The sequence below is a fragment of the Macaca fascicularis genome, chromosome 19, assembly GCF_037993035.2.
Source record: "Macaca fascicularis isolate 582-1 chromosome 19, T2T-MFA8v1.1".
Lineage (NCBI taxonomy): Eukaryota > Metazoa > Chordata > Mammalia > Primates > Cercopithecidae > Macaca > Macaca fascicularis.
Genome location: NC_088393.1, coordinates 46902 through 68417, shown reverse-complemented (window position 1 = coordinate 68417; position 21516 = coordinate 46902). Strand labels below are relative to the sequence as shown.

Genomic DNA, 21516 nt, shown 5'->3' with positions numbered 1-21516 from the left:
CCAGTGGTTATTGCTGTGCCATATTTGCAGCTTCACAAAGAATACCTCCCTGTGTTTCACCAAAAGCAGGAACAGTCCTCCAGATGATCCCCACATAACCCCCAAATTAGGAAATATACGGTCTCTATGTGAAAGTCCAGTCCGCAGACCTATTTCACTTCATTGCCTGCCCCAGCTGGCAGAAAAATGTGTTTTCATGTGGGCCCAATTTCTTTTTCGGGAACTGTTCATGAGACTCAGTTTTCTGGGGGTTTTTTTGGTTGTTTTTTTTAAGACAGAGACTCACTCTGTCATCCAGGCTGGCATGCAGTGGTGCCATCTTGGCTCATTGCAACCTCCGCCTCCCTTGTTCCAAGAGATTCTCCTGCCTCAGCTTCTGGAGTAGCTGTAATTACAGGCATCTACCACCACGCCCGGCTAATTTTTTGTATTTTTAGTAAAGATGTGATTTCACCATGTTGGCCAGGCTGGTCTTTAACTCCTGACCTCAGGTGATCCACTCGCCTCAGCATCCCAGAGTGCTGGGATTACAGGTGTGAACCACCGCATCTGGGCGACTCTCAGTTTTCACAGCCTTGACAGATGTAAAGAGCAGAGATGACTCTAAGCTGGGTCTGCCCAGCGTTTCGTCCTAAACAGGTGCAGATCCTGCATTCCTGGTAGGAACACCCTGGCCTGATGCCATGTTCTCCTCACTGTGGCCCACATGGAGGAGCACCTAACCACTGGCGATCTCACTTGGTAATGGCAAATATTCATTTACAATCACAAATTTCATCCTGTCAAGCTCTGGATTTAAGTTTGCCAATGATTTCCTCTGGCCTTAGAACCATGGCCTCCAGACCCTGAGTTCTCCTGCCTGCTGTCCTCTCCCATCCAGTCTGCTACAGCTGCCTGCAGTCCCTCTCATGGGGACATGGGCTTCCAGATGTCTTGGGGATTTTGTGTGGGTTCCCCCAATCCATTCACCCACTGCCCACCCTAGTTTTTTAAGGCTTTGTTGAGATAAGTCCTTCAAGTCACAGCAGTTACGATATCTAAAAGTAGAAAAGTTAATAATGTGAATTTCTAAAGACAAAGCATTATTTATTAGATCATCTGTGAGATGACCCTCTTTTTTTTTTTTTTTTTTTTGGAGATGGAGTCCCCCTGTGTTACCCAGGCTGGAGTGCAGTGGCGTGATCTTGGCTCACCACAACCTCCACCTCCTGGGTTCAAGCGATTCTCATGCCTCAGTCTCCTTAGTAGCTGGGACTACACGCACCTGCCTCCACAGCTGGCTAATTTTTGCATTTGTAGTGGAGACAGGGTTTCACCATGTTGGCAAGGCTGGTCTTGAACTCCTGACCTCCAGTGATCTGCCTGCCTTGGCCTCCTAAAGTGCTGGGATTACAGGCATGAGCCACCATGCTCAGCCACCCTCAATTTATAAATTAAGGAAATACTAGTTCCCTGGAACCAAAATTCATGTTTGAAATAATTAGGAAAGAAAAATAAAATCTCAGTGCTGAAGGAAAGGCAAATCGCACAGTTGATTGTCGAAATTGCAGAAGAAGACTGGGCACAGTGGCTCACTCCTGTAATCCCAGCACTTTGGGAGACTGAGGTGGGCGGATCACCTGAGGTCAGGAGTTCGAGACCAGCCTGGACAAGTTGGTGAAATCCCGTCTCTACTAAAAATACAAAAATTAGCCTGGTGTGGTGGCACACACCTGTAGTCCTGGCTACTTGGGAGGCTGAGGCAGGAGAATCTCTTGAACCTGGAAGGTGGAGGTTGTATTGAGCTGAAATCGTGGCACTGCATTACAGCCTGGTTCACAGAGTGAGACTCTGTTTCAAAAAAAAAATTTTTTTTCAGAAGAATTTACTGGACAGACTATTACCTTGCTATATTCTCTAGCCCTGTGTTAGCAGTTGCAAGGTATTTTAGGTTTAAACACTTATATTTTTCTTTTCTTTTTCTTTCTTTTTTTTTTTTTTTTTTTGAGACAGAGTCTCACTCTGTTGCCCAGGCTGGAGTGCAGTGGCACTATTTCTGCTCACTGCAAGCTCTGCCACTTCCCAGGTTCACGCCATTCTTCTGCCTCAGCCTCCCGAGAAGCTGGGACTACAGGCGCCCACCACCACGTCTGGCTAATTTTTTTGTATTTTTAGTAGACACGGGGTTTCACCAAGTTTGCGAGGATGGTCTCGATCTCCTGACCTCGTGATCCGCCCGCCTCGGCCTCCCAAAGTGCTGGCATTACAAGCGTAAGCCACCACACCTGGCCTTAACACTTATATTTTATATAGTCATTTGGTATAGTTATCAAAAAGTCCTGTCCACATCATGACGACCTATATGAAATTTGGAAACCTCTTCATCAATACAATGGAAAATTGGTAAAGTAAGTGTAGATATTTAAGCGGATGAATTATTAATATTTAAGTATTGAAATGGAATGTAATAATGTCATAGTTCTGGCATGGGACTTGGGGGGCTTCCTCTGTTGCCTCTTGCTGGATGGCAAATTCTTGGCCTGTGGAGACTGAAGGATAAACTGTCACCTTCGTTGGAAACCCTAGTCCAGAATGAAAGTCCTCATTTCAGGATATACCATTTCCTCCCATGTATTTTCTATTTTGAGATGAGTCTTGCTCTGTCACCCAGGCTGGAGTGAAGTAGCCTGATATCGGCTCACTGCAACCTCTGTCGCCTGGGTTCAAGCAATTCTCCTGCCTCAGCTTCCTGAGTAGCTGGGGTTACAGGTGTGCGCCACCACACTGGCTAATTTTTGTGTGTGTATGTGTGTGTGTGTGTATATATATATATATATATATTTTTTTTTTTTTTTTTTTTTTTTGGGAGGCAGAGTTTTGCTTTTGTTGCCAAGGCTAGAGTGCGATGGTGCCATCTTGGCTCACCATAACCTCTGCTTCCCAGGTTCAAGCGATTCTCCTGCCTAGGCCTCCCGAGTAGCTGAGATTACAGGCATGCACCACCAAGCCCAGCCAATTTTGTATTTTCAGTAGAGATGGGGTTAGTCCATGTTGGTCAGGCTAGTCTCGAATCCCAACCTGAAGTGCCCCGCCTGCCTTAGCCACCCAAAGTGCTGGGATTACAGGTGTGAGCCACAGAGCCTGGCGCTAATTTTTGTATTTTTACTAGAGAAAAGATTTCACCATATTGGCCAGGCTAGTCTCCAACTCCTGACCTCAAGTAATCCATCTGCCTTAGCCACCCAAAGTGCTGGGATTACAGGTGTGAGCCATCATACCTGGACCTTTCTTTTTTTTTTTTTTTTTTCTTGAGACAGCGTCTTGCACTGTTGCCCAGGCTGGAGTGTAGTGGTGCGATCTCAGCTTACTGCAACCTCCACATTCTGGGCTCAAGCAGTCCTCCCACCTCAGCCTCCCTAGTACCTGGGACTGCAGCTGTGTGCCACCATGTCCAGCTAATTTTTGTATTAGTAGAGACGGGGTTTTGCCATGTCATCCTGACTGGTCTTGAACTCCTGGACTCAAGTGATCCACCTGCTTCAGCCTCCCAAAGTGCTGGGATTACAGGCATGAGCCACCTTGCCCGGCCTATTTTTAACTTTTTGATGAAATACCAAACTCTGTTACAAATAGGCTGCACCATTTTATATTCCGCATACCGTATTTAATGGTTGTGATTTTTCTCCGACTTTGCCAACCCTTGTTATTTTACATTTATTGGATTATAGCCTTTCTAGTGTGAGTGAAGGAATATCTGGTTGTGGTTTCAAGTTTGGATGGCCATAATGATAATGATATTGATCATCTTTTCATGTGCTTCTTTGCCATTTGCATGTCTTTTTGGCAAAGTGTGTGTTCAACTCTTTCTCCATTTGTAATTTGGTTGTTCTTGTTGCTGAGTTATATAAATTTTATATATATAGTAGTTAACAGACCGTTGTTGGACATATAATGGGCAAATATTTTCTTCTTTTCTGTGGGTTGTCTTTTCTCTTCCTCTTTTTTTTTTTTTTTTTTTTTTTTTTTTTTTTTTTTTTTTTTTTTTTTAGGAGACCAAGTCTTGCTCTGTTTCCCAGGCTGGAGTGCAGTAGTGCACTCTTGGCTCATCATAACCTCTGCCTCCTGGGTTCATGCGAGTAGCTGCGATTACAGGCATGGGACACCATGCCTGGCTAATTTTTGTGTTTTTGGTGGAGGTGGGGTTTCTCCATGTTGGTCATACTGTTCTCAAACTCATGATCTCAGATGATCCGCCTGCCTCTGCCTCCCAAAGTGCTGGGATTACAGGATTGAGACACCATGCCCGGCCTTTATTTATTTGTTTGTTTATTTATTTATTTATTTATTTTATTTTTGAGACAGGGTCTTGCGCTGTTGCCCAGGCTGGAGTAGTGGTGTTGCCTCGGCTTACTGCAACCTCCACATTCTGGGCTCAAGTGGTCCTCCCGCCTCAGCCTCCCTAGTAGCTGGGACTACAGGTGTGTGGCACCATGCCTGGCTAATTTTTGTATTTTTAGTAGAGACGGGGTTTTGTTATGTCCGTCTGCTGGTCTTGAACTCCTGCACTCAAGTGATCTGCCTGTTTCAGCCTCCCAAAGTGCTGAGATTACAGGCATGAGCCACCATGCCCATTGTGTTTTTAACTTTGTGAGGACATAACAAACTATGTTACAAATAGGCTGCACCATTTTATATTCTACATATAGTATTTAATGGTTTTGATTTCTCTCCAACCTTGCCAACACTTGTTACTTTACATTTGTTGGATTGTAACCTTTCTAGTGTGTGTGAAAGAGTATTTGGTTGTGGTTTCAGTTTGGATGGCCATAATGATAATGATATTGATCATCTTTTCATGTGCTTGTTTTTCATTTGCATGTCTTTTTGGCAAAGTGTGTGTTCAACTCTGTCTCCATTTGTAATTTGGTTGTCCTTGTGGTTGAGTTATACAAATTTTTTATATACTGTAGTCAACAGACCGTTGTTGGATATATAATGCGCAGATATTTTCTTGTTTTCTGTGGGTTGTCTTTTCACTTTCTTTTTTTTTTTTTGGAGACCGAATCTTGCTTTGTTCCCCAGGCTGGAGTGCAGTGGTGCACTCTTGGCTCACCACAACCTCCGCCTCCTGGGTTCAAATGATTCTTCTGCCTCAGCCTCCCGAGTAGCTGGGATTACAGGCATGTGCCACTACGCCCAGCTAATTTTGTATTTTTAGTCGAGATGGGGTTTGCTTTTCTTGGTCAGGCTGGTCTTGAACTCCCGTCCTCAGTTAATCCTTCTGCCTCAGCCTCCAGAAGAGCTGGAATTACAGGCGTGAGCCACCGCTCCCGGCCCTAATTTTTGTATTTTTAGTAGAGACAAGGTTTCGACATGTTGGCCAGGCTGGTCTCCAACTCCTGACCTCAAGTGTTCCATCTGCCTCAGTCTCCCAAATTGCTGGGATTATAGGCGTGAGCCATCATACCCATTCTCTTTTTTTTTTAAGATAGGGTCTTGCACTGTTGCCCAGATTGAAGTGTAGTGGTGTGATCTCAGCTTACTACAACCTCTACGTTCTGGAGTCAAGCAGTCCTTCCGCCTCAGTCTCCCTAGTAGCTGGGACTGCAGCTGTGTGCAACCATTCCTGGCTAATTTTTGTACTATTAGTAGAGATGGGGTTTTGCTCTGTCATCCTGGCTGGTCTTGAACTCCTGGACTCAAGTGATCCTCCTGCCTCTGCCTCCCAAAGTGCTCGGATTGCAGGCGTGAACCACAGTGCACAGCCAACTTACTTGATAATGTCTTCTGATGCATAGTTGTTAATTTTGAGGAAATTATTTCTTTTGTGGCTAGTGCTTTTGGTTTCAGATCTGTAACACCTTTGCCAAATCCAAGGTCATGAAGATATATCTCTGTTTTCTTCTAGAGTTTCTATTTGTAACTCTTATATGTAGGGCTTTGAACCATTTTTAGTTACTTTTTCTGTGTTGTGAGGTAAGTGTACAGTTTGTTACCTCTGACTCTAGGTAGTCAGATGCTAGCAGCGTTTGTTGAATTTAGTGGTCTTGGCTCGTGTCAAAACTCAGTTGGCCGTAGAGGTATAGTTTTATTTCTGGACTGGACATTCAGTTCCATTGATTTATATTTGTCTCCTTATGCCAGTATTATGTTGTCTTGATTACTATTCCTTTGCAGTAATATTTGACAATGAGAAATGTGAGCCACTAAGTGGGCTTTTCGTTTTCAGGAGTGTTTTGTCTATTCAAGATCACTTGATATTTATACAAAGGGTTACGGTCAGGGGTCAGGGTTACAGTTGTTAGGTTTAGGGTTGCTAACATTAGGTTTGTTAGTGTTGTTAGGGTTAGGGTTGTTAGATTTAGGGTTGTTAGGATTTTAGGGTCATGGTTTTAGAGATGGGGTTGGGTTAGTGTTAGCATTAGGGTTGTGGTTGGGTTTGGGGTTGGATTTAGGGTTTGGGTTGGGGTTCTGTTAAGTTTAGGGCTAGAGTTAGGGTTAGGGTTTAGGGTTAGGGTTTAGGTTTAGGGTTAGGGTTAGGGTTTAGTGGTAGGGGTTAGGGTTAGGGTTTAGCAGTAGGGGTGAGGGTTTGGTTCAGGGGTTAGGGTCAAAAGAAAAATCTTGAAAATCGTAAAAATCTCCAAAAATATTGGTGAGAAAAAAGTTTTAGCCCTCATATGAAGAAGATAAAAACTTGTTCCATTTTTTCCAGAAACACAGTTATAATACAAATATAAAATGGGGTAAAGACAAAACCCAAGTCTTCTATATAAGCTGGTGAATTTTGTATTATTATTATCACATTAGTCAGGGTTCCCCAGAAAGGCACAATCCGTCGGATTTATGTAGATAGACAGATGAGAGAAGATTCATTAGGGAAACTGGTTCACATAATTATTGAGGCTGAGAAAGTCCACAATAGGCTGTCTCCAAGTTGGGGAACTAGGAAAGCTGGTAGCATTGCTCAGTCCATGTCCAAAGGGCTCAGAATCAGTTCAGCCAATGGTGTAACTCTCATTCTGAGGCCAAAGGCCTGAGACCCTGAAGTTCTGATGTCAAAGACAAGAGAAGGATGTTTCAGCTTCAGAAGGAGATAATTCACCTTTCCTCTTCCTTTTTGTTCTATCTGGGCTCTCAAGCAATTGGATGGTGCCTTTATTAGTCCATTTTTGTACTGCTATGAAGAAGTACCTGAGGCTGAGCAATTTATAAAGAACAAAGAGGTTTAATGGGCTGACAGTTCCACATGGCTGGATGGGCCTCACAATCATGACGGAAGGGGAAGCAAAGATGTCTTTCTTCACATGGCAACAGCAAGAAGTGCTAAGTCAAAGGGGAAAAGCCCCTTATAAAACCATCAGATCATGAGAACAGCATGGCAGTAACCACCACCATGATTCAATCGTCCCCCAGCGGGTCCCTCCCACAACATGTAAGGATTATAGGAGCTACAATTCAAGATGAGATCTGGGTGGGTACACAGTCAAACCATATCAGTGCCCATCCACATTGGGTCAGAGTGGATCTTCCTTATCTCAGTGTCTTCCAGAAACACCCTCACACTTATGCCCAGAAACTGTGCTTTACCAGCTATGTTAGTATCTCTTAATCCAATGAAGCAGACATCTAAAATTAACCATCAGAATATTTATGCCTGATTCGTGGCTAAAATTTCAGGATGAAAGCTATGAGATCTCTATTTGTGTTTGTATGTCTATTAATGTATGTTTTGTATATTTGATTTTTCTTAACTCTGTATAGCATTGCAAATTTCATTTATAAAATCCTCTAAAAGTGCTCTATTCTAACTTGGCTTGGAAAAAAATCATTTATAAATAAATATTCCCAAACTCCTAGAAATATAGGAACCGATCCAAATGTTTTTCAGGTTAATGTGATTTGGATAAAACTTAAATAAAATAAATTTAATATTTTTTGTGTAATAAAACAACTATGTCTTCAGAGTTATCACTATTAAATATAAAACAAACAATTTTTTTTTTTTCCTTGAGATGTAGTCTCTCTCTGTCACCCAGGCTGGAGTGCAGTGGTGCGATCTTGGCTCACTGCAAGCTCCGCCTCCCAGATTTATGCCATTCTCCTGCCTCAGCCTCCCGAGTAACTGGGGCTACAGGTGCTCACCACTACATCCAGCTAATTTTTTTTGTATTTTTTTTAGTAGAGACAGGGTTCCACAGTGTTAGCCAGTATGGTCTTGATCTCCTGACCTTGTGATCCACCTGCCTCAGCCTCCCAAAGTGCTGGGATTACAAGAGCGAGCCACCGTGCCTGGCCCCTATAACAACTCTTGATGTCTGAGTGGGTTCCCACACAGTCATCTGTTGTAAGACTTTCTGATTCCTTTTTTTCCTTTGGTCATTATGAATAGGGCTTCTGTACATAATTGCATGGTAGCTTTTGTTTGGAAATAATATCAAAGTAGCGGTCAAAATACTTTACGAATATGATTTTTGGATTGTAAGGTGAGACTTGTTTAGCTTTGGGAAAAACTGCCCAACTACTAATAGGGGAGGAAAAATAATTTTCTCTCTACCTTTACGGAATTCTTAGATGGGACCCTCTGTAACAAATTACAGATTAAAATGAGAAAAAAGTAGACGAGTTTAAAAACATGTATACCTTATGGATACATGGGAGATACTCAGGGAAAAATGAGTAAATCCCCAGTAGGTGGCTTTCAATTCAAGTGTAAATGCTATCTTCAACTTAAAGAAAGAAGATTTGAGGCTCACTAGTGGGGACATAGCAAGCAAAAGCACAGTAGACAAGGGTAAGTTTTCTTATACAGACTTAACTCCATGCGTTCTCTGTTGATAAGACTCTTTTAATGATTTAGTTATCCTCTTCTTGGTTAGTGCTGAGAGAGAGAGAGAGAGAGATCTTTTAAACGGGGATTTCCTTTATAGATGTAAATTTTCCTTACACAAGGGTAACTTCTCTGTTTTCAGAACTTCCTTTTTTAGCATTTTTTCAAAGTAATCAGCTCAGAATAATTCTTATGCCAAAAGGGACATATTTTGGGGTGGCATATTCTGGTCTTACACACTGTCTTCTACCAGCAATGAAAAGAGTTCTTGTTTTTCCTCCAGCAATTTGTCATTTTTTTTTAGAGTTTAGCAGTTCTAACAGATACAGACCAACTGTGCTATCTCATTGTGGTTTTCAGTTATCTACTATGTTGAGCATCTTTTTGTATGTTTACTTACCATCTGTAGATCGTCTTTGGTGAGGTGTCCAGATCTGTGTGCATTTTTAATTGGGCTGTTTAACTTACTGTTTAGTTTTAAGAATTTTGTATGTATTTTGAATACAAATTCTTTCTCAGATCTGTATTTTGCAAATTTTTTTTCAATATGTGGCTTGTCTTTTTGTTCCCTTAACAAGGTCTTTCCCAGAGTATAAACTTTAAATATTAATAAATCCACATTGTCATTTCTTCTGTGTATATAAACCTTTTGTGTCATTTGTTAAAATTCATTACCAAATCCAAAGGCACATAGCTTTTCTTCCATAGTTTCTTCTAGAAATTGTATAGTTTTGCATTTTTAGTATAAGGATGATTTTGAGTGATTATTTGTGTAAGTTGTAAAGTTTTCATCTACGTGCATATCATTTCCTATGGTTTCCCATTAATCTTTCCCTCACTATTTTTGGGAAAGACACAGGATAGTGGGCTCTGTTGGAGCACATAGATAGCTAGACATGAACAGGAGGGGGAGCTCCTGGAAAAGGGAAAGTCTGGGAAGGCTCACCTAGAGGGACCACCAAAAATTCACATATTAGTGGCATCTCTAATGCTGGAGTGGATGGGCACTTGTCAATTGTGGGTTGGAGGGAGAAGAGGTACCTATGCATAAAGAAACACCCTACAACTCCTCTTAAGATGCCCCAGTCATCATTCACTCTGCAGTAATAATGTCACAATACTGCTGGATACATGCTGATAAGGACAAAGGGGACATTCTTAAAAGAAACCTGGCACCATAAGTACAGATTAGGGCAGAGAAGGACATTCAAAAGAGATAGGCACAGTAGATACAAATGTGACTGCTGTCAGCCTGCCTGGGATGGCGGGAAGGAGCCTGGTGCCAGAGTGAGTTCGGATTGATCACCACACATGTGCCTCAACCAACAGTGAGGAGGTCCCACAAGCCTAAGTGGAGCAAGTTGGGGACCTAAGGCAGTAGCAGGAAAACCAGACAAAGAAAACAGGTGGAGACTTGAGACAGAGGCAGGAATGTGAAGAAGTCCAAAATAAAATTCCCTGCACAGGACTCTTAGGCTTCTTTCCTGCACGATCAGCCTACTCCTTCCTATTTTTCTACAATAAGCTCTTCACACTGTATTTTTTTCAATGAAGTTATCTGCCATCTTTGTATTGCCTCTTGGTGAAAATACTTCTTCCAAGTTAGACAAGAACTGGGACATCAGCTCTCCCCAGTAATAGCTCCGTTTCAGTTTGAATTTCCAGAACTGATGGCGCTTAATAACTGGCGCTCCAGCGTTAAGTGGTGCAGAAGGTGGCCAGTAGGGGGCGCCAGCCATCACACCTGGAGCAAGAGGGCCCTGCATAGTCCCCATCTGCCTGCAGGTGTTGTGCTGCGACGACACTGCCAGCAAGAGGGCCCGGCAGTGTCCCCAGCTGCCAGCAGGGGGCATACGACGACTACATTGTGAGCAAGTGGATCCTGCAGTGTACTTAGCTGCCAGCAGGTGGCGCACGGGCACCACACCATGAGCAAGAGGACCCTGCAGCGTCCTGGTTGGCAGCAGGGGGCGTGCTGCCACCACACTGTGAGCAAGAGGATCCTGTAGTACCCCCAGCGGCCAGAAGGGGGCGTGCCCCCACTACAAGGCAAGCAAGAGGGCCCGGCAGTGTCCCCAGCTGCCAGCTGCGGAGCCACCCGCCACTTCACTTGGAGCAAGAGGGCCGGGCAGTGTCCCCAGCTGCCAGCATCGGGAGTGCTGCCACTACACTGTGAGCAAGAGAGCCCTGCAACGTCCCCAACTGCCAGCAGGTGGCGTGCCATCACTATACTGCGAGCAAGAGGGCCCTGCAGTGCCCCGGCGCCAGCAGGGGGCGCTGGCCACCACTGCAAGAAAGAGGGCCCTGCAGTTGCTGTAGTCGCCAGCAAGGGGCGCACTGGCACAGCACTGTGAGCAAGAGGGCCCTGTAGTGCGCGGCTGCAAGCAGAGGTCACCGGAGCCCGGCTTTTCAGATTACTGATGTTTCGCCCGTCTCCGCCGCTCCCCTCGCAGCATGCATCTCTGCGCCTGCGCCGCGACCCTCCCCCCCCTCCCCCCCACCGCGCAGGCGTGCGACTCTGCGCTTGCGCCGCGCTGGCCTGCGACTCTGCGCCGGCCTGCGCCGCGCCTGGCGCGCGACTCTGGGCCTGCACCGCGCCAGCCTGCGACTCTGCGCCTGCGCCGGCCTGCGCCACGCCTGGCGTGCGACTCTGTGCCTGCGCCTCGCCGGCCTCTGACTCTGCGCCTGCGTCGGCCTGCGCCCGCGCCTGGCGTGCGACTCTGCGCCAGCGCCGTTGCTGTACGTTTGTGAGGGCGGAGCTGAATTCTCCTCAGCCCAGACACTGACAGCATCGCGAGGGCGGAGCTGTGTTCTCCTCTGCACAGACCTCGGGGGTACCGTGAAGACAGAGCAGCGTTCTACCCTGCCCAGACCCTGGCGTGGGGGGCACCGCGAGGGCGGAGCTGCGTTGTGCTCAGCACAGACGTTGGCGGCACCGCCTCGCTTTGGGACAACTCGGGGCCGCATCCACAGTGAATAAAATACTTCCTGTTTCTAGCCCTGAATAACGAAGGTCAGAGACTACTTAGAATGGTTCAGTGTGGAAAACGGGAAACCGAAATCCCCTCTGAATCCTGCGCACAGAGGTTCTCTCCACCCAAGGGTTAGGGTTAGGATTTTAGGGTTAGGGTTTTAGGGCTAGGGCGAGGGCGAGGGCGAGGGTGAGGGTTAGAGGGTTAGAGGTTAGGGGTTAGGGTCAGGGTCAGTTTCGGAGTCGGGGTCGGGTTAGGGGTTAGGGTTGGGGTTGGGTTAGGGTTAGGGTTTGGTTCCATGTTAGGATTAAGATTCGAGTTAGGGTTCGGGTTCTGTTTTGGGTTAGGTTTAGGGTTAGGGTTCGTGTTCGGGTTAGGGTTCAAGCCGTTCTCTTGCCTCAGCCTCCCGAGTAGCTGGGGTTATAGGCACCCACCACCATGCCCAGCTAATTTTTTTATTTTTGGTAGCGACAGGGTTTCACCATGTTTCCCAGGCTTCTCTCGAACTCCTGACATCAAGTAATCCACCTGCCTCCGCCTCCCAAAGTGCTGGGATTACAGGCATGAGCCACTGTGCCCAGCCTTCACTTTCTTCTCTGAGTCAGAGATCTCTAGCAAGATAGCCTTTTCACAACTTTTATTGCAATGGAAGTATTTCAGAACTTTGTCAGGTTAAACTGTTAAGGGTATGTCTGTTTTTCTATGATACACTGAATTTAGGAATATATGACTCAGTAATGAAAGTTGATCTGGCATCACCCTTGGCATTTGAGTTCCTAGATGGAGAAGGGTCTGTTTTTCTGGCATGATCATATCTTACAGGATGCAGCACCCCAAGAGGACCCTAGCAATTGGGAGAATTTTGTTTACATGACACTAAACCACAAATAACCTTAAATTCTAAATAAAAGTTCCAAGGGTAATTTGTATAAGGGTCTTGTTTTTTGTTTTTTGTTTTGAGATGGAGTCTCACTCTGTCACCCAGGCTGAAGTGCTGTGGCATGATCTTGGCTCACTGCAACCTCCACCTCCCGAGTTCAAGTGATTCTCCTGCCTTAGCCTCCAAAGTAACTGAAATTATAGGTGCCTGCCACTATGCCCAGCTAATTTTTTGTATTTTTAGTAGAGACGGGGTTTCACCATGTTGGCCAGGTTGGTCTCAAACTCCTGACCTCGTGATTTGCCCGTCCCAGCCTCCCAAAGTGCTGGGATTACAGGCGTGAGCCACTGCACCCAGCCAGTGCCTTGTTTTTAAAGAAAATAAATTATATGACAGGTTTGTTTCATATACATCTATATATATAAACTATACTCGTGAACATTTTACTCAACATTTAAAAATCTTTAAGACCTTTCAATACATAAATCTTACATAACAAAATCTAGCAAAAGTGTATAAAATCTAAACACATTTCTAAAAGAAAGGGTGAGGCTTTCAGGGTGGCTACGCTGTGTTGGATATGGGCAGTGTTCTCTCTCTCCTGTGGTTCTGCTTATATGGCAGTTCCAGCTCACAAGACCCCTCGGAGCCTGTCTGTTGGCCTGCATCCTGTGGCATTTGGCAAGTGAGATCTGTTTAATATAAGGTGTCCATAAAGCCAAGATTATGATATCTAAAAATAATCAACACTAATTCCCCAGAAATTTTGTCTTTTTTGACCAAGCCACTGGTGCAATGTGGAGTCACTGCATTATATGCAAAAAGAATAATGCCCTCACTCCAGAGTCTGAACCAGAACTGACCCTTGGTGGTGATTCCCCCTTTATTCTAGGAGGTGTTAACATTAGCTATGGCAATGTAAAAACGGTGTTTCTGGACCTCCCGGGTTCACGCCATTCCCCTACCTCAGCCTCCCGAGTAGCTGGGACTACAGGCGCCCGCCACCTCGTCCGGCTGGTTTTTTTGTATTTTTTTAGTAGAGACGGGGTTTCACCGTGTTAGCCAGGATGGTCTCGATCTCCTGACCTCGTGATCCGCCCGTCTTGGCCTCCCAAAGTGCTAGGATTACAGGCTTGAGCCACTGCGCCTGGCCTTGCTTATTTCTTTTATAATAACTAAGTCATATAAATTGAGCTCACAAAAATATTTATATTAATAAAATTATAATTTATCATTTGTAATGTTTGAGTTTTTCTTGTACATTTTTATATAGCAAGAAAAAGTTTTTACTTTTAAAAATGGTTTTTAAAAAATCAGAGCAAGCCTAAACCCCTTCATTTTATAAATACAATAACCTGAGGCTCTTCATTGCTGGTGACTCACACAGGCACACACTCAGCATTGCTGGATGTCAGCTCAGGATCCAGAATGCATTTGAACAATTCATGCTAAATTAATAAATGCACTTTAATATAGGCCCATATTAATCCCAAAATAACTAAACCTGTGGAATTTGTAAAATAAGATGTTTATGAATGAGGACATGGCATTTTGACTTAGTTCTGATTCCCCCCTTTCTGAAAGCAGAATCTACAGTCTATTTTCCCATTGCTAGATTTCAGAGGAGAGCCTGGTGTCACTTACAGCAGACATTGCAGATGCCTCAGCATTTCGGATGAAGACGGTAAAGACCTTCTTTGTTTCAAAAAAACCTTTTTTTCCAGGGGAGAAAACACAGGTTGGATCTAAACTCAATCCTCCTGTTGAAATATTTTAATGACACTGAAAGAGGTTGTTGCATTTGGCAGGTGCAGGTGGAGCTGTGCAGTCCTGCACTGAAGCCCTGCAGTCCTGACTTCTGAGTGGAGCTAGAGGAGAATTATATTAATGTGTTTGCACTACTTGCTCAATTGTAAAGCATAACAAATATATTTAAGGCATGTTTTTAAAATGAGAATAAAATAGTTTAACAATGTTTATACACCTATTTTAGTTATTACATTCTCTAATCTATTTTTATCCTCACAACCATGGAAGCGCTCCACCATCTCCATTTCAGAAAGTAGACAGTAACTGAACAACACTATCTTCTTTTAAAAAACATTTATTTCATTATGAAAGTTTATGGTTTATGTAATTAATACCTTTTTGTGGTCTGCATTCAATGGGTGTGGGCATCTGCACACTGTCGTGGGTCCACTATTGTGAAATCGCACACAGTGGTCTCACTGCCCTAAACAGCCAAGGCTCTCTGCCCATCCATCCTTTCCTCTTCCCAACCCCTGTCAACCACTGATTATTTTGCTATCTATGTAATTTTCCCTTTTCCAAAATGTCACATAATGCCCACAGCAATGAATGCGAGTTTCTTTTGCTCCACATCCTCACCAGCATTTGCTGTTTTTGGTCTTGTGGATTTTGGCCATTCTAATAGGTATGTAGTGGTATCTTACTGTTGTCTTAATTGGCAATTCCTAATAAGACATTATACAGAGCATCTTTTCATATACTTAATTTCCATCTGCATAAATGTTCAGCTTTTACCCATTTTTAATTGGGTTGTTTGTTTTCTTATTGAGTTTTAAGAGTTCTTTGCATATTTCAGATATGAATCCTTAGATATAGTTTGCAAATATTTTCTCACAGTCTCTGGTTTGTCTTTTTATTCTCTTAACAGTATCTTTCACAAAACTAAAGTTTTTTTATGTTAAAGTTCAAGTTCCCAATATTTTTCTTCGTGAATAATGCTTTTGGTGTTGTATCTAAAAGAATCACCAAATCCGAGGTTATCTAGAGTTTTTCCTTATGTTATCTTCTAGGAGTTTGAAAATTTTGCATTTCATATATTGATCTAATCTCTACTTTGCATTAACTTTTGTAAAAGGTGTAACGTCTGTTTATAGATTCTTTTTTTTTTTTTTTTTTGCACATGGATGTCCATTTGTTCCAGCATCATTTGTTAAAAAGACTCTCCTCTCTCCATTGAATTGCCTTTGCTCCTTTGTCAGAGATCAGCTGGCTGTATTTCAGTCTGTTTCTGGGCTCTCTGTTTTGTTTCTCTGACGTATGTGTATATGTCTTCTGTTTTGCCTTCAGTTTAAAAAAATGTAATTGCTACCTCAATTTGCTTATGAATTCTCATTTGTAAACAGAAGAGCGTAAATTAATGCCTGAGTATATTTTAGGGTAGATGTTGCCTTGAATACAATGAGCAGAATGAGTTATAATTTTAAAGTGAATATAAAAATTTGACCATAGTGGTAACAGATTTGCGAACTAGTGATATCAATGACAGAGTCCATTGCAATATTGCTTCATCCTTTGGCTCAGCTCTGCTTCACACCAGGTAACTACCAATCCCTTTTGTGATTAGTTTAAGGATTTCTGTGGGGTGGAAAGTAGAAATACGATATCAGTGGAGGGAGAGAAGGCAGTTTCCCAGACTGGGAGCAGTCAGATCTCCAGTGGGTCCCAACACTGCTCTGTGGCAATATCTATAGGGTGATGGAAACAGAGACAGGGTGCAAATGAGGTGGGTGCTGGCCCTACGGTTCCCAGTGTTTCCTGGTTCCCATGGTCTATAAGACGTCTGAAATGAGACCTTCCGGGCTTTGGGGGGCCCCTGTGGAATTGGAAAATGAGGAAGTGAGCAGTGACAATCTAGACTGATTATTAGAGGTACGTCTCTCATTTTTCAGTAACCAAGGAGCCTTTGATTAGTAGTGAAATTGTGGCACCCCAACAATGGTGGAGTGGAATATCCTGCTACTCTGGAGGGGTGATGGCTCAGGGTCAAGACTGAACTAATTAGAAAAAGAAATGCACTCCAGGAATATCAAGTCCAAAACGAAGCTCTTCAAACCATCTGGGAAGAGAAAACAGCATGACAAGGAAAGGTATGTTTGTCTGATCCCAGGAATCAATATAAACATCCATGATAACCCCACCTATTTTTTAAATATATGATTTGGATGAAACAAGGGAAAGAGACTGATTGTTGCTGAGTCCCTGCTGCAGTCCCGACACAGCTGGAGATGCCCTGCTCCCCTGCTCCCCTTCTCCCCCGCTCCCCCGCTCCCCCGCTCCCCCGCTCTCCTGCTCTCCTGCTCTCCTGCTCTCTTTATTTTGTTGATGCTCATGAGGACCCTGATGTCTGAGGAAGAAGGTTCCCGTCCAGCTCTGCCCCTGGTGTGTCACGTGCCGGCCTTGTCAACGCACAGGAGAACCTGACAGGGTGAGTGTTATAACCCCAATCATAGAAAAGGAAACGTCTCTAAAGTCTTTAGCATCTTGCCCGAGTTCGGACACTTAGCAGAGGCCTGAGTTTAGATGCAGCCCCGTCTTGCTCTTTGACAGCCTCAGCACCACGTGCCCTGGGTGACCCACGCAGAGTCACTGACAACCCTCTTGGTTGGCTCATGGCACAGCGTGGAGCGAAATGGCCCACTGACTTTTCCAGACACTTTGACAATTCGTGATATAGTTTATGTGGTCACTCCCAGTGAGTTCTATTGTTCAGTTTAATAGAATACCTAATTCTGTGTTTATTATGAATAAAGGGAGATTTCTTGTGGTTTTTAAGAATATGAAGGATATCTATTTTGTATACAAGTTGGAAGTTCCAATACTATAGGAAGCATAAGTGCAGGTTATAATGATGGGTCTTTTATAAGACTGAATTCACATCAAACTGAATCAGTAACTCCGGCTGTATGAACGGGGTGAGACATTAAACATTTAATGAAAAGAATTCCTTTCTTAGGTTACAGCAAGGACTAAATATGTCTAATTATCATTCCCGCTAAGAAGATGTATTGTGATATTTGCAGTTAATCACTCATTCAGTTCCAAGGGTATTTATTAATTGTCTGCTCTGGGCATAACAACAATTGGAAGCAGTATGTTCACATGAAAAAAAACTTACCTGAGGCTCTAAGTCACAACTTTCCATGACCAGCACACATTTCTGATTTGAAATACATATCTAAAGCTTCAAATGCATAAATAGATATCCCAATCTAGAACTAAGTTAGTAGTTGCTTAGAATTAATTGTTTAAATTATCCTGGGAACCAGAAAGATATGTCTACATGAAACAATAAAGGTTATATTAGAATTAATAAACTTTAGAAGACCATTTTAATCTTAATATATAAGCATACTACCTAGGCACACTGTTTAAATACATCTGCAACCTACTATTTTTAGATTTAGGTAAATCATTAATCCTTAAATTTGGAAGATTCCAGTGTTAGAGCTCTAGACTATGAAACTTGGAAGTTTTTCTAAAATTTTTGAGTTTTTATCCAGAAATACATATTTTCCTGGCACTGAGAACTGCAAGAAATTTCACTTGGAGTCTCCAAATAGTCAGCCATGTGTGATGTCAACATCAGTGTAATAGATACTATCACAAACATCCTGTGACTTTTATTTTTTTTATATACTTTAAGTTCTGGGATACATGAGCAGAACGTGCAGGTTTGTTACACAGGTATACACGTGCCATGGTGGTTTGCTACACCTGTCAACCTGTCATCTATGTTAGGTATTTCTCCTAATGCCATCCTTCCCCTAGGCCCCGACCCTGCAACAGGCCCCCGTGTGTGATGTTCCCCTCCCTGTGTCCATGTGTTCTCATTGTTCACCTCCCACTTATGAGTGAGAACATGTGGTGTTTGCTTTTCTGTTCCTGTGTTAGTTTGCCAAGAATGATGGTTTCCAGCTTCATCATGTCCCTGCAAAGGACATGAACTCATCCTTTTTTATGACTGCATAGTATTCCATGATGTATATGTGCCACATTTTCTTTATTCAATCTATCATTGATGGGCATTTGGGTTGGTTCCCAGTCTTTGCTATTGTGAATAGTGCTGCAGTAAACATACGTGTGCATGTGTCTTTATAGTAGAATGATTTATAACCCTTTGGGTATATACCCAGTAATGGGATTGCTGGAGCAAATGGTATTTCTGGTTCTAGATCCTTGAGGAATTGCCACACTGTCTTCCACAATGGTTGAACTAATTTACAGTCTCACCAACAGTGTAAAAGTGTTCCTATTTCTCCACATCCTCTCCAGCATCTGTTGTTTCCTGACTTTTTAACGATTGCCATTCTAACTAACATGAGTTGGTATCTCATGGTGGTTTTGATTTGCATTTCTCTAATGACCAGTAATGATGAGCCTTTGTTCATATGTTTCTTGGCCACATAAATGTCTTCTTTTGAGAAGTGTCTGTTCATATCCTTCACCCACTTCTTGATGGGTTTTTTTTCTCCTTGTAAATTTGTTTAAGTTCCTTGTAGATTGTGGATATTAGCCCTTTGTCTGATGGATAGATTGCAAACATTTTCTCCCATTCTGTAGGTTGCCTGTTCACTCTGATGAGAGTTTCTTTTGCTGTGCACAAGCTCTTTCGTTTAATTAGATCCCATTTGTAAATTTTGGCTTTTGTTGTCGTTGCTTTTGGCGTTTTAGTCATGAAGTCTTTGGCCATGCCTATGTCCTGAATGATATTGCCTAGGTTTTCTTCTAGGGTTTTTATGGTTTTAGGTCTTATGTTTAAGTCTTTAATCCATCTTGAGTTAATTTTTGTATAAGGTGTAAGGAAGGGGTCTAGTTTCAGTTTTCTGCATATGGCTAGCCAGTTTTCCCAACACCATTTATTAAATAGGAAATCCTTTCCCCATTGCTTGTTTTTGTCAGGGTAGTCAGGCATCCTAAACTTTAAAATTTAAGAACTTACATTTTTTTTAAAGTAACTGGCAACTGACAATCATTTAAAAATCCATAACCTAAAAAAATAATAATTCCTCCTAAGTTTTCAACCAAGAGAAGTGAAAATCTGTTGACACAAAGGTCTGAATATAAGTATTCATAACAACTTTCTTCTTAATAGCCAAATATTTTTAAAATAGTCTATCACTGAAGAGTAGATAAGCTGTAATATATTCCTACAACGGTTACTGCCCAACATAAGAATGACATATACACTGGAAATCACATGGACGTATCTCAAAGGCATTAGAATACATGAAAGAAACTAGGTATAAGAGAATATTCTATATGATTCCATTTATATCAAATACTTCTTTTTTGAGATAACATCTCACTCTGTCACCAAGGCTGGAGTGCAGTGATGTGATCACAGATCACCGCAGCCTTGACCTCCCAGGCTCAGGTGATTCTTCAGCCTCCTGAGTATCTGGGACCAAAGGGGTTGGGACCAAAGGGGTGTGCCACCACACCTGGCTAATTTGTGTGTGTGTGTGTGTGTGTGTGTGTTTTAAGAGATGGGGTTTTGCCATGTTGCCCAGGCTGGTCTCAACTTCCTGGGCTCAAGTGATCCCCGCTTCTCAATCTAGTGCTAGGATTACAGACCTGAGTTATTGCATGTGGCCTGTATCATATTCTAAGACAAACAAAACTAGAGTGAAAGAAAGCAGCTGCCGGAAGCTGTGGTGTGGGGCAGGGGTCACTGACTACAGCAGCATGCAAGAGAATTTTGGGGGTAATGAAATGTATTTTAATGGTACTGTTGTGTACATGACTATATGTATATTTGTCAAAATGCATTGATTTGTACACTTAAAATTACTAAATTTTGTTATATGTAAATTAAACTCAATTAGATAATAAAAAATAAACTTTTGATCCTGAAAAAATACCTACCTACATACAAACTACCTCTGAAACAAACTACTTTTTCAGAATTTCTAATTTAAATATTCAGAAATATGAATGATGATGATGAATTTTAACAAGGCTTACTTAATTCAATTCTGTTTTGGATCATGTCTGAGAAGCATATTAGCTGCTGGACTTATTTGGATTTCCTTACCTCCTTTGCATATGAAAAAATAAGAGGTTGAGACAGAAACAAGATATGTAATTTATGTACAATGAAACTTTCTACTGCCCAGGAGATGAGGCTTTCTATTGTCCAATGAATTGTGCCTGGCAGCACAATTCACTGCTTCACAATTCATCGTTCTTTTTACCCTCAGAGCATCCTTGAAATGATTGACTCAACCATGAGAGAAACACTGTAAAAATTCTCAGATGCAAAGTCACAGTACCAGCTTCACAGAACACCTGCAGGTGCAAGTAACTAAAAATACAGCTCAATTTTACTTTAAATACAAGGGAATTTATTGACTCAGGTGGGTAGTTCAGAAGGAGGCCAGGCTTCAGTGTGAATCTGAGCACAGAAGCTCATGGATGCTACCAGGACTCAGTCTCTTCCCAATTTTCTGCTCTGCCTTCAGTGAAGTCAGAATAATTCTGCATGTGGCAAAATCTCCAGGAACAATTTCTGAGGTTGCATTCTTCACCAAAGAGGGAGCATGAACAAGCACACCCTTGTTCCTAACAACCTAGCGCAACTTGTATTTGACTCTAATTGGAACAACTCAGACCCCGCCCATCCCAAAGTCCATTAGGGGGACCAAGGGAGTGCTTTGTGGCACCTGGCATGAGCCTCAGTTATGCACTCACTTTGGAACCAGTAACTGTGACACAGGGTGAGACAGTGCTGGTTAAGTCAACCGGGACCCACCCCATGTTTCAAACCACGTGACTGAATAATTCAGGGCTCTGTTAGGAAGGAGAAAGGGGGATGCTTCTTAAATAGCACCCACCAGTCAACTACAATTTAATTTGACAGGAACCCGGAGGCCCTGCCATAGAAATCTCTCACAGTTGCTTGGAATGAGAGCACTCAATACAAAAATCCTATGGTAGCAACCCTATGGCCTCAAGGGCGCCACGTAGTTGGTGTGGAGGGTGGGGCAAGGAGGGTGGGGAAGGGCTCAGGGTCTTCTGAAGATGAAGCCAAAGAACAGATGGCACTGACT

The 21516-nt window shown here is 42.9% G+C and overlaps 1 pseudogene; it reads left to right on the top strand.

Annotated features, from left to right (window-relative positions):
- The window catches only part of LOC123573909 (large ribosomal subunit protein uL23 pseudogene), a 33671-nt pseudogene that overhangs the window by 3571 nt on the left and 8584 nt on the right, over positions 1-21516 (top strand).